The sequence below is a fragment of the Pseudoliparis swirei genome, chromosome 8 (genome assembly GCF_029220125.1).
Source record: "Pseudoliparis swirei isolate HS2019 ecotype Mariana Trench chromosome 8, NWPU_hadal_v1, whole genome shotgun sequence".
In the NCBI taxonomy this organism is placed as follows: domain Eukaryota; kingdom Metazoa; phylum Chordata; class Actinopteri; order Perciformes; family Liparidae; genus Pseudoliparis; species Pseudoliparis swirei.
The window spans coordinates 13,607,519-13,620,317 of record NC_079395.1 but is presented as its reverse complement, the minus strand read 5'-3'; the positions used below and the strand labels follow the sequence as shown (position 1 = coordinate 13,620,317).

General features: G+C 42.8%; 1 long non-coding RNA gene across 2 annotated transcripts; it reads left to right on the top strand.

The window, feature by feature from the left end:
- Window positions 1-516: 516 nt before the first annotated feature.
- LOC130198111 (uncharacterized) lies at window positions 517-12,219 on the top strand. Of its 2 annotated transcripts, none has more exons than XR_008832569.1 (3): window positions 517-656; window positions 2,986-3,079; window positions 11,359-12,219. It is a non-coding gene; the product is annotated as an uncharacterized LOC130198111 (long non-coding RNA). The 2 variants fall into 2 exon arrangements; XR_008832568.1 differs by lacking the exon at window positions 517-656 and adding an exon at window positions 1,381-1,520.
- The last annotated feature ends 580 nt before the right edge of the window (window positions 12,220-12,799 follow it).

Below are 12,799 nucleotides of genomic sequence, written 5' to 3'. Positions count from 1 at the left end.
TTAATTATTTTATGAAGTCCATTGGCTGTGCAGGAGTGTAACGCTTATTTTAGGAGAGAAAGCTTAAATGCATGTCAAAATGAAAGAGCCTTGCATAGCTGGATTTTTAAAAAAATTGAAGATTAAAAAAATTAAAAATAAAAATTTCTCAATAATACATACAATCATTGCTCTCAAAATATCATGTTTTACCCAGCACCACTTGCGAAATAGTATATATGCATATTGTACGGCCGGACTAATGCGGATAACTAGCGGGATCAAGTCCTGGCTGCATACACCTGCATTCATTTTCAAATTGGCAAATGTAATGTTTTCAGAACCCCGCCTCTCTCTCTCTCTCTCTCTCTCTCTCTCTCTCTCTCTCTCTCTCTCGCGCGCGCTCTCTCTCTCTGTGAGGCGGAGTTTACCCCCCTCGGCTCAGCGCGTGGACTCTCTTCACTTGTCAGCAGCTTGCATGTGCAGGGAGAGGACACATGTAAGTCCATGGAGACACAGGACACTTGGTAGCTTTAATATTCTACTCTTTTACTCTATTTCTCTCATCGGGTGTAATCAGACCACAGACTCTGATAACACGGAAACATCCGAGGCGGAATTGAAAATTGTTGGAGGATATTGACTGTATAGTGGAGTGGAGTCAGCCGGATGTGCAAGTAAGTGATGCTGGCCTTATATGACTATATACTTGATGTCGGAATAGCCGTTCATCACATTGATTGTGGTTTTGTGTTTCTCAGAAATGTAATTTATCGCAATGACATTATTGAAGGCAGTTTATGGGAACTTTGCGTGTGTGTTAAGCCTGATGCGTTTGAATAATGGCTCAAATCGAGCAGAGTGAAGCCACAGAGTGGACCAAAGGCAACTCGGACTCTCAAAAAAAATGTGTGTGTGGGTCAAACTATGAATGCAAACCAAAAGAACTGCGTGTTTTACTTATTCCACCTCTATATGAGATGTGGGGGAAAGGGTTTTATAAAGTATAACAATATATGAACATTTCCAGTATTGCTGCTCTCTCTCTCTCTCTCTCTCTCTCTCTCTCCTCTCCTCTCCTCTCCTCTCCTCTCATCTCCTCTCCTCTCCTCTCTCTGTGTGTATCCGAGAGGCGGCCCCTTTAAGAGACAACGGGTTAGTTTGTGTCTTTGGTTATCTAGCTGTATGAGTTTTAATTTCATAAAGCTAGAGAACCGAAAGTACGAACTGACACCGAGCACTTCGGAGCCGGGGGGCTTCCTCTCGCCTCGGCATGGAGGAGGAGGAGGAGGAGGAGGACACGATGCCGGGGCAGCAGCAGGAGCAGCAGCAGGAGGAGCAGCAGGAGCAGCAGGAGGAGGAAGCGGGAGGGACGGATGCTGAGGGAGGCTGCACGCCGCCGCTACCGATGAGGAGAGGTGGTGGTGGGGAGGGGAGGGGAGGTCACCCCGCCGAGCAGGAGAGCAACACCGGCGGGATTCTAGTGTTGGTCGTCCACCTCCCCGAGACAGGTGTCGGCACGTGAGAGGTGCCACGAGCGGGTGTGTGTGGGGGCGTGATTTAGGGTTCGGTTTTTGGGGATCGCGGTGTCGGGGGCCTGTCGAGGATCAATACATCGGGGAAACATACACAGCTCATGCTGTATCGTCATATCAATATTTTGAGGGTTTAGACAGAAATAGTTGAAGGATTCGTCCCATTGGTCCATCCAGGACTCACGTGACGGCGCTGGCAGCAGCATCAAATCGCTTTTAGGAGCTCACATGTTGGTAATGCTGATTATTGAAGGCCTGCTCGTTGCCTTCATTTAAGCCGAGCTGCATCCCCTGCATGTGCAGACTCCCTGACTCCTCTGACACTGAGTGTATTTCCTTTATGAGTGTATAGGCTAAGTGATGTCCCCCGACTGTAATTTACTTGACATTAGGAGTGTGATGTATAATTGGATGTACCACATCTCTTGGTGCACGATGAAGCCTTATTCATGCAGGGCAGTGAGTACAGGACTACTGTGTGCTCTCATGCCAGATAACAACTCAGAAACTGTGTTTTGGGGCATCTGTCGTTTAGAGCAAAGGAGACTGTACTCAGCCGTTGTCAGCTTATTTTTCGAACATGCTTTCATCACTGAATCCGAGTTAGACATGGCAGATATGTTCAAATTTGTATTTCGCAGGGTGGATTATTTTTGTGTTTGCCTGCTAGATAAGAACAAAATAGGACGTCGGCTCATAGTTTGATCTATTCTTAGAGCAGAATCAGTGAGCCTGGAGATGACTGAAAATCCCTGAAGTCCCAGCATGCTCTATTTAGACCATGACTGACAATATTTGATGTGCATGGTTAAACAAGAGCGCTTGGATCATGTGTGTCTGTGTGTGTTGTTGAAGTTTGTGTCTGAGAGCCGGTGTTCAGTTGGAGCCATGAAAAGGACTTCCATGTCCTCCATCTTGATACAAAGAAAATCAAGCATTAAAATATTCTGAGATGTTGTTATCTCATATTGATCTATCTTTCAGTTTGACTGATGTGATGTTTTTTTAGCATTTACCCTCATACTTTATTATACAACATTGTACAACGCGTTCACTCCTGGTTTTCAGTAGCTTAGCAACTGGGAATGCTGCCCGGATGAAGCCTGCTCTCTGCTATTGCTTCGTGTTATATCTTGGGTGTCTTTTCCTTCACATTTTTTTATTTGGCTTTACGCAAAAATACTTTCATGAAGCTTGACTGATTGGTCACGCAAAATGAAATATATGTAACCGTGCAGAGATTCAAAATAATGAGAAGTGCATGGAAGAAAACACCAGACAAGTTTGGTGGAGGGCTGTTAGCTGCAAAGTCAACTAAGCTGCATTTATTCTTAATCTTACCCCCCTCATATATTTCCCTCCTCTCCCTCGCAAGCCACTTATTTATTCCCGAAAGATGTGGTTTTATTTTAAATGAAAGCTCCGGCAATGATTTCACACGTACTGACTCTCTTTTCTTTTGACTTAAAAGGAAAATGCCGACAACATCCGCCCTGAAGTTTGCATCGACTCACAATGAAGACAAACGGCCCCCCGACAGGAACAATGAGCCGCCTTACATGCAGGTACATATTTTAAGTATATGAGCACATACTCATAGAGAAGTAGTTCAGATGCTATTTCCATATACAGTCCAGGATGTTGCCAGATGCACACTATGATATGACTTGTATTTATTGTGCAACAACAAGTCCGTGGATTTGAGAGTCGGGTTCAGGTCTAACTTTAAGATGCTGGAGGCTTGCAGATAGTTATGTCTCAGCAGCCTCTTGAGCGAACGATGGTGCAGCAATGCCGGCGGTTGATTGCTGTCCATATTTTGTAGAGCTGTGGGTACGGTTGTGTGTGGGGGTGTGAAAAAGACAGAAAACAAGAGACGGGCTGAGCCTGAAATTTGAAATATTGAGGATTTTGTATTTTGCATCCAGAATGTTTTTTTAAAGTGGGCAGCACTGTAAACCTGAACGTCTTATTCATATGAAAGGGGGCAATAAGAGGGACATTTACTGCCAGTTTTATTTGCGCACAGTGTAAATGTCAGCTTGATAATATTCATGTACTGTATATATCAGAATATATACACACAGTGTGGAGCTGCAGTAGCCTACAGCAACAGAGAGTAAACTGTGTGATTTGAAGAGTGAAGTAAGACCTCCGTGTTGAATTCCATCATTCCTTTGAAGTATTAACATTTGTTACTTTGAACATCATCCCCCATCCTCCTCAGACACTCACACACACACATACTCACACACTTCTCTCTTTCATCTATATACATTCAGCATATTATTCCTTTCAACACTATGATCCTATTTGTCAGGTAGAGTGTAGGTGCAGGGGAGGTGGCCGTGTAATCTGTGCTGCGGTTCTTCATCCCGTTAGCAGAGAGCAGGCGAGGTTTGGAGCTGCTCGTGTGTAAAGAGCGTCTGGGTGGCTCCGTCCTTTTTGGCCCTAATGCCTCGACGAGCCACGCTCCCCTTGTCCAAAATATTCTGATTATTGATGGGAAAGTATTGATTTCCAAAGCGGTATCGCACATGCATGATTAGCAAAGGCAGCGTAAACGCTTGATAATATTGTGAATTGCAAAAAAAACCTTTGGGGAATCAGTGCGGTGAGATTTTATTGGTTTTCCCCATTTACATCCCACATTTTAAGGTGTCTAAGAAATAAAAATGCACCCAGTAGGCGTTATTTCAGTTATTTCAATTTCACATGATTGAAACAGAAACATTTCTAGCTTTAGGGTTGTCAGTTTGTTCCCTCCAATTCCTCTGTTCAGCATTAGGAATTAAACAATAAGTGCATATTGTAAGCAAGGTCAAATCTTCATGGTTCCACAACGTTGAAGCTCAATATAAAGCTCAGTTATTCAAATTTAGTGTGGAGTTCTTTGAGTCGCCCAGATTTTCCCAAGCTTTATATATTAGCATATGGAAGGGCCGGCCTGTGCTGCTGTTTTCTAAAGTGGATGTAAATTATAACCTCAGTATTATACAGGCTGATAGGAGATAAATCTCTGCAGTAATGCATTGCAGCGAATGGGAGGTGGGGGTGGGGGGGTTGCTGTGGAGGGGGGCTGAAGAGTGTGTGTGTGTGTGTGTGTGTGTGTGAGAGGTACTGTACAATAGCCGGTGGCAGATGGAATACAGACTAGCAAAGCACTTGTTAATAGTAATGCTAAACTCTCTTTTCACTGGTTTGAGTATCTTCAGAATTTTTTGCCGCATTTCTAGAAAAATAGAAGACATTTTAACAAAGATCCTGAGAAAAAAAAACATTTTTAAGATAGTTTCAATATTGGTTTAATAGTTTGGCAAGTGCGCACACATCGTTTTAAAACAAATATTAACACAGGGAGATTACTAAGTCGAAATTTGCACTTGTGCGGTCCAAAAGGCTGAGGGGCTTCAGGCCTCACGAGCAGAGTGGAGATCTCTTTGGAATCTCTATGCAAACTAGGGCTTGAATAATGAGATGTATTTATGAAGGGCTGGGAAAAGGGTCCAGCTTTTGAAAGCCAGTAGGCCGGAGCCTGAATGGGATGGAAGGAGGAGGGGGAGAGTCGGACAAGGGGGAGCGGGGGGTATGTGTAGAGGGGGTACAGGGGCCCCCGGCAGCCCAGGCCTCGGCTGAGGCAGCTGTGAAAAGGGGTCCCGTCTTTTTCCCACGCCCAGCAAGACGCGAAACACTGCCGCAGCTCGCTAGGGTCAAGTCCCATTGCTAATATATACACACATACATACACATGCATGCACACACACATAGATGAGTGTGTGTAAACGTTGTGCAAATTAACAAGCTGTCTGGGGAGCTCTGTGACATGGGGGGACACCTGCTATTCTCCCAGAATGCTTTGCACTCTCATCAGGGGCTGTTGTGCTTGATGGGACAACAATTAGGTCACAACTTCAACTTGAACTTAACATGTTGGATTCAAAAGAGGCTGCATTATTATTTTTTGTTTGTTTTATTCTTGGTCTTTTTGTGCACATGAAAATGTTTACATAGCGCCATTTAAAGATGGCACTATATAAACATCATCCAAAATTATTGCTGTGTTATTTGTCAAATAAATGTATAAATGTAAGCCTTGATGCAAAAATAATCAGTCAGTTATGGAGAAATAATGTAATTTAGAGATTCTAAGAGATAATTGTAATCTGTGGAGACAAACTTGGCCTTTTGCTTGGTCTGAGAACCTAACTGTCAACTTGGCATTGTCTGCCTGCACACACACACACACACCCACCCACCCACACACACACACACAAACACACTCACACGCACACACACAGCTTGCTTCAAGGACACACAAAAGAAACATTTGAACATGAAATGGAGGAGAGTCGAGCGAAGATACGGCCACTATAGAGGAATGTTTTTGGCGCTGAACTCTCCGTGTGACCTTCTGGCTTTAACTAAATAGGAGCTGAAAGACAACTGCAATATTTAAGAAAGAGAATACTGATCCCCATCTCCTTTATCAGAAGTAACGGGTGCTTAGCAACAATAATTAGCATGAAAAGAAAAAGCAAAGAAAGACAAAAGCGTCAAACATTTATTTCGTGTTTTCGCTGCAAGCCCTGAGTTTGTCTTGTCTCATCGATCCACATGTTGTGTTTAGCTCGTTGCACTTTGTCTCAGAGCAGCGCTTCTCTTTCTTTTTTAAATGCTGTCCAGCTGCTCTTTTTGCTGCCCTCCCGGTGAAGCTGGTGTCACACCCATTCCTTCCCTCTGTGTCTCTCCAGATACTGGCACACCAATCAAATCGGTGCAGCTCAGTTCCCTCCCAGTTCCCTGCTGCACCAGACCTACACAGAGTTGTGTCACACTAATTCAGGTCCCCCTGCCTGCGTGAGCTCCCTATGAAAGCGCGACTGTTATCTCTTTGAGTATATTCCTCTCTCCTTTCTCCCTTCTTTCTCCTGCCCGTCCCCTCGCTCCCTGTCTCCTTCTCCCCTCCTCGTCATCATCTTCCCTCCTCTTCAGATGAGATTCAAATAGAGAGGGGGACCCTTCTAATTAGCTCTGTAAAGATGCTTTGTCACAGTCAGTGTGGCCACCAGTCTGTGCATTGAGAGGGGATGTTTTACAGCTAGTGTTAGCATTGAGAAAGTGTGTATGGGCTCTTAATGAGGTTGTGTAGCTGAGTGCGTATCCTGCTGTTTGAATACACCCTCGGCAGCCTTTGAAGGAATAGAGATAAAGAGAGAGAGGAGTAGAGAAGAGTCTTTCAACGTGGCAGCTTGCAGAATGCAGAATATGCATTATGTGCTTTATGTTTTTTGATAGAATAATGCTAAACCTGCGTGTTGTCCATGTAAACTGTAGGAAATATATACAGGGTTTATCGTGCACCTCAGACAGAGGATTTTTCTCGCCTCAGAAATATGTAGCGACTCCAATGAATGCTTCTTGACAATTGCTAAAGTAGAAGTAGTAGCCAAAATGAATCTAATGGTTTAGAATCAAAGTAATGGACACTATTTGAAACTCAGCTAACAGTTTGCTGATGAATAGGAGGCCAGGTGAGAGAAAGAGATTCACCTCATCCTTATGAGGCCATCTCACTAAAGAAGAGAGGGCCCGTCAGGAATAATTATTGTGGAACTTAAGTTGTTAGGCAATATACTTCAATTCTGAAAAGATGAGGACTTGCATGTCTCACATTCAGCACAAGGACAATGAAGATGACGGTTAAAATAATTGGGGATCAACTGTGAACAGTGAAAGGAAATAAATATCGTACAATGTCGACAAAATGCAGAGGAGAGGTGGCGGTGGAGATTATAGATGGCTGGAAACAGATGAAACCAGAGGTGGAAGGGAGATGGAGAGAGAGAGAAATGAGGAATTGTATGGAGCCAAAGAGCCGACCTGCTGAGATTGTAAACTGTCACTCAGGATGCAGACAGACAAGCAAGACAGACATCATTTCCACATATTACCCTCCACTACTGAAGCTGTCGTCCTTGCAGCCCCTTCTGCTCCTCTTCTTTTTCCATCTTTCACTTCACTTCCATGTGATATTTCTTTTCGCCCGTGCACACGCATGAATATGAACCACCTGATCTGTTTCTTCTATCATCCTCCTCTCGCAGCTCCACCACTCTCTCCACCTGTTCTCCATTGAGGAAATGAGTCCGCCAGCAGAATACTCTCCCCTCTCATTGTTCGATGCTTCGTTGCCTCTCAATAGGAGGTCGAGAGTGTTTGGGCTCTTTCCCCTGTTTTACCAGTTTACCAGTGTAATCCTTTACTCCGGCACAATGAGCTCTCACTCCAGCCACAGGATTCTATTAGGCTCCCAGAGAGACTCAGGATCTCCATAAACATGTTCCAGCTACCCCCTCGCCACAGCTAAACTGATAGCTTCCTTTATACATGTTAAGCAGCGCTCCCCTTTGTTTAGCCAGAGGAGATTCTACCTGTCTGGAGAAGAAAGGCAGAATAAAAGCGTATACACTCACATTACCAAGGGCTTGTTAACGCTGTCGACTTCACTCCCAAAACAGTGTTTCCTTTACAACCGCAGACTATATAACAAGCAACTACGAACAAGCCAATGCTTGTTATAAGGTCTTTGGAGGAACGCTTAAGATGTAAGAAATTCTGAAGTCTTTGGAGGATGCGATTCTTGCTCGCTGCTGCAAACACGATGCCATTACAGTCTGCCGATAAACTACTCCCCAATCTGTCATGTCATTTTGAGGGTATAAGATTCACAGCTCAGTGTATCTCAGGGAAACCTTTGAAATGTACAAAAGCAGACATACATTTAGGTATTAATAGTTTTACATCTTAAGAGGAAACGTTGCTCACTCCTTGCCCAAGATGCTTCTACAAGCTGCTGCTCATATGTCGCCCTCTTCATCCCTAGTTGTCTATAGTAACAACATGCAACAAGCATTTTATTTTAGCTATAGAGTCGAAGCTGATAGGGATGTTCTGCCAAAATACAAACAGTAGCAACACATACTTAACAAGAACGAGGAGCATGGCCTGAGGCTCCATAGCATCATTTAAATTTACTCACAAATATTGTATGAATGGCTCTAATGTGTTTTTTAATAGTAATGAATGCCTTATGTCTGATTCATGGGATTTTTATTTATTTATTTAATGCATAACTTTAAATGTGCCAGTTCTAGCAAAATGGCTAATTTTCAACTATTGTCAGTTGGACAAATGTTGAATTATTCATTATAAATAAAGGATGGACAACATCTCAAACCAAGAGAATCAGACATAATTTATGATCTAGATTAACCATTTGTATAGCGTACAGGCTGGTGTTGGCTATCTTGTTAAATGTTAGAATAATCTCAAAGAATATTGCCAATAGCTCTCGAAAGTATTGTTTTGTTTGCAGTAGGACGGCTGCTGCTGCTGCGATGTGTTTGTCTCTGTTTTTCTCCTCAAGTCCAAAGCCAAGGGTCAGAGCCAGGGCTCCGTTCTGCTCCAATCCTCATACACAACATACTCCTCTATCTCTCCTCCTGCCCCCCATCCATCCTTCCCTCTCCTCCCATCTTGATCATGCAGTCCTTTTCTTTCTTGCTGGGTGGAGGGCAGCCCTGAACCAACATTGTCCCCTATGCTGGTTCTAGTGGGGGGCCCTATTGTGTGTGAAGGAATGGGGAGTTAACACCCATGTCTGAACCCTCTCAATGGGGGCATTGTGTCTGAATCTTCCTCCGGCTCACCCAATCTCACCCCGCGTCACTCCTCTGCACAGGCCACGCCAGGGGCTACTCCGGGTGCTCCCCCATTATATGATATAAACATGTACATAACAGAAAACTCAAATCCACAAACAGACCATCCCATAACTGACCTTGGCCGCTTTCAACCAGTACTTTCTGTGTCTTATTAATTTTCCATCAAACCTCGCTGAGCTGAAAGTGTCTTTGCTGCTAGTTTTGACAGAACTGGGGGCCAGTGGGCGCACGGTCGCTGAAGGAGGCCCCTGCAATTCGTTTTTCTTATAGAAAAGAACAAAGCGACACATAAAGGACAACGTTGTATTAGCATGATAACAGGATTCAGAATGCTTTCAAAAAATATCAAGATGCATTGCAGTAAAGGAATCCATGCAAACTCTTCATTTAGTATTAAAATCGTTATCAGTCTGTCTGTCCTGAAATCATCCTGCTGCCATCCTTTTATCTGTCTTAATGTATTATTATGATCCATATATTAATATTCTGCCATCAATATGTCCTCATTTCCATTTATTCAAATGAATGCAATAACAGGTCAAATATTTCTGAGCTCAGCATGTATCTATATAACAAATTTGACTACACACATAGCTAAATGTAACACTACAACTCCCAATATTGTAACTGTGTGTTTGTTTTTCAAAAAAAACTGTGTTGTGTAAAAAAAAAATGTTTTTGTAGTGTAGAAAAAAAAAGGGAGGTTGAGAGGCTTGGGTTTCTATCTGGGGACTTTTTGTCTAAAAAACTTTTTGGAAAAAACAGGTCTAAAAAGTTTTCATCAGGTAAAATTCAATCTATCCAAAATCAATTAATTCAATCTATTCATCATCATCGCTCAAACATTTCATCAATGCATTCAGCAAAAACATTCATTCATTCAATATTTAATTCCATATCACCTACTGTTTAACAAAAAAAAACATGCTGCAGCCCTACGCAAAACATACAAAAAACTTTTGAAAAAAAAAGTTCTGTCTCACTAAAGTTCTTTTAAAAAAATCACTGTCCTTGGTTAAAAAAAAATACAAGTTGGAATTAGATTATTGTGATTGTAAAAAAATACATGCTTTGAATCTCCAAACTCAAACTCAAACTCCTTCCTCCCTCTCTCAAACAATTTGTCAGCACCACCACCAGAAAGATAAGTCGAGGTCCCTCTCAGGAGGAGTAGCAGGCATGCTGCTTCAGTAAGTGAAGCAGTGCATGTTTCAGCACACACATTCCAGGATCTATCAACTACATTCAATCAACTCAGAGAGCTACAATCATAAAACTTTTAACATCAAAAGAAAAGAGTCTGTACTTACACTAACTCTGTCAGCACTAGACTGTAACTACCTCCTCCATTCATTTTTGTCTGTTTTCATTTTGTTGTCTGTTGTCTGTGTGTCTGTCGGTCTCTGTATGTCTTGGTTTGCTGGTTGGGCTTTACTCCACTCTCCCGTGTTGTCTTGTCGTTCACCTGTTTGCAGTTTTGTGTCACATTTAGTTAGTCTTTTTTTATGTATGTTGTATGTATTTATTTTTTATTATTTTCCATTTAACATTGTTCATTGTTTATTATTTTTTTCTGTAGATCTGTATTTTGTATTTGCAATTTTGTTTTAGGTGTTCTTAACATCAGCAACATTGGGGACTACATGAAAAAATAGCCTCTGGCTAACTCTGGCACATTTACTGCAATGTTTTTATCAATGTGCACTGTCCCTTATTAAATAAACCATTTAAATAAAATAAAGTTATCATACTCATTGTTTTATTTATTTATTAGTCACAAGACATCCTAAAAAATGACTAGACATGTCAATAATATTCTCAAACAATGAAGGTTAATTGTAATGCATGTAATGTAAGTGATTTATCTTTATGGGAGAACAAAACATTTAAAAAATCTGAACGGAGATGGATGTGTCTGTTTCTTACAGTACGCTGAGCATTTTTATTTGTTTCTGTAGCAGCGAGCGCCTTGGGCCAGGTTACAAAAGAGCAAGTTGGCGTTTTCTTCCCACATATTTTTAATCAAAGTGTTAGTGTTTACATTTGCATTTGCATTGAGCAGAGGGATGCTGAAGGCCAAAGGGGAGATTTTGAAAAACTCTCTTTTTTCCCTTTTTCAGATTGAAACAAGGGTGGGTGGTTGGAAGGCTGGATAAAGGCTGGTAGATGACTGAACTCAGAGACCCAGCGCTGCTCATCATCATTGCCATGGGCTCTCGTCTTCCTCCTCTCCTCCTGTGGCCGGTACCTCCAACCAGGGGTCCAACAGAGCCAGTGAAGCCCGGGCAGGGAGCTAGTGAGTGGGCTGGAAAGGATGCAACAGGTCCCTGATGTCTAGAAGCACCTCTGGAGCTACCGGCATGCAGGAGAAATCAATATGAAACACAGATCCAGCCCAGCTCTGTGTGGGTCTTTCCTGTGTTAGTCTGAGGCCGAGGGGCCTGCAGACCTCCAAAGGACAAGCCCTGCGTGGCCCTCGCAGCTGCAGGCTGAGACCGGCTCCTCAGACTGGACCTCAGTCCCAATCTCCACTGGCTGTGTGTGGTTCAGCTGAAGGGGATCTCTCCCCAAATGCTGAGAGACCGCCGACAGGGATATTCCTTTCTCTTTCTTTTTTCCCTTTTATAAGATTGACATATCCCCCACCTTCTGCCTCTGGCTGTTTGAAAACAGTTTGGGAGTCCTGCTTTTGACTCTCTCTCCACCTTCAACACCCTCGTTGTTTATTCCCCAAGCAGTTTTTCCATTTGACAAAGAGACAGTACGATCTTTATTTTCTCTTCCACTTTTGGCTCACTGTTACTATGGTGAGCTGTAGACATGTGTTAGTTCAGACCCAAAACACCGGCACATGATTTTTCTCTTCGTGATGTCTGGTATTCAATCCCAAAATATTTCTTTTTTTAATCGACGAACTGAATATCAAGAAGGGCAGAAGGTCACAGAGCAGAGAGACGTCCTCATCTTGTAGTGGAGTGGGTAAAATGGCAAGTATCTCTCTTTAGCACTCCACATGTTACACTCTCATGTGCTCTCATTACCTTATACTTCACTTAAAATCATATGTTTACGTGTGTGTGTTTGTGTGTCTGTTTGTGTTTGTGTGTGTGATCGTAACTTTGCAGTCTGTTTTGAGAGGATGCATTTTTTATGTGTATTACAGTTTCTTTAACACTAATAAATGTTTGGAAGTTAATTTAGATTCCTTCTGAAATTAGAGATGTCCCTCAAATCATAAAATGTTGAATCATATTTGAGAGCTATTCTCTATTTACATTTCCCCCAATCGACAGCTCTGTTAGCGCGTATAGACTGTATCCAGCGAGCAGCAGCAGTGCACCCTCAGCTCCCAAACTGCTGCTGTCGTCACAGTGATGCAGTGTGGTCGTCTCCATCCAGAGGGGCACAGCTTCAGACAAAATGGCCGCCAGTCTCTCCCTCTGCCAAAGATGGAGGGTGCATCTCTGTTGTCTGCCATCTGTGCATCTGTTAGCTGTTGTCGAATGCAAATCGAGGCTAATTGCATTTGCATAACCTCCAACTATCATGGCGTTGGCGCGT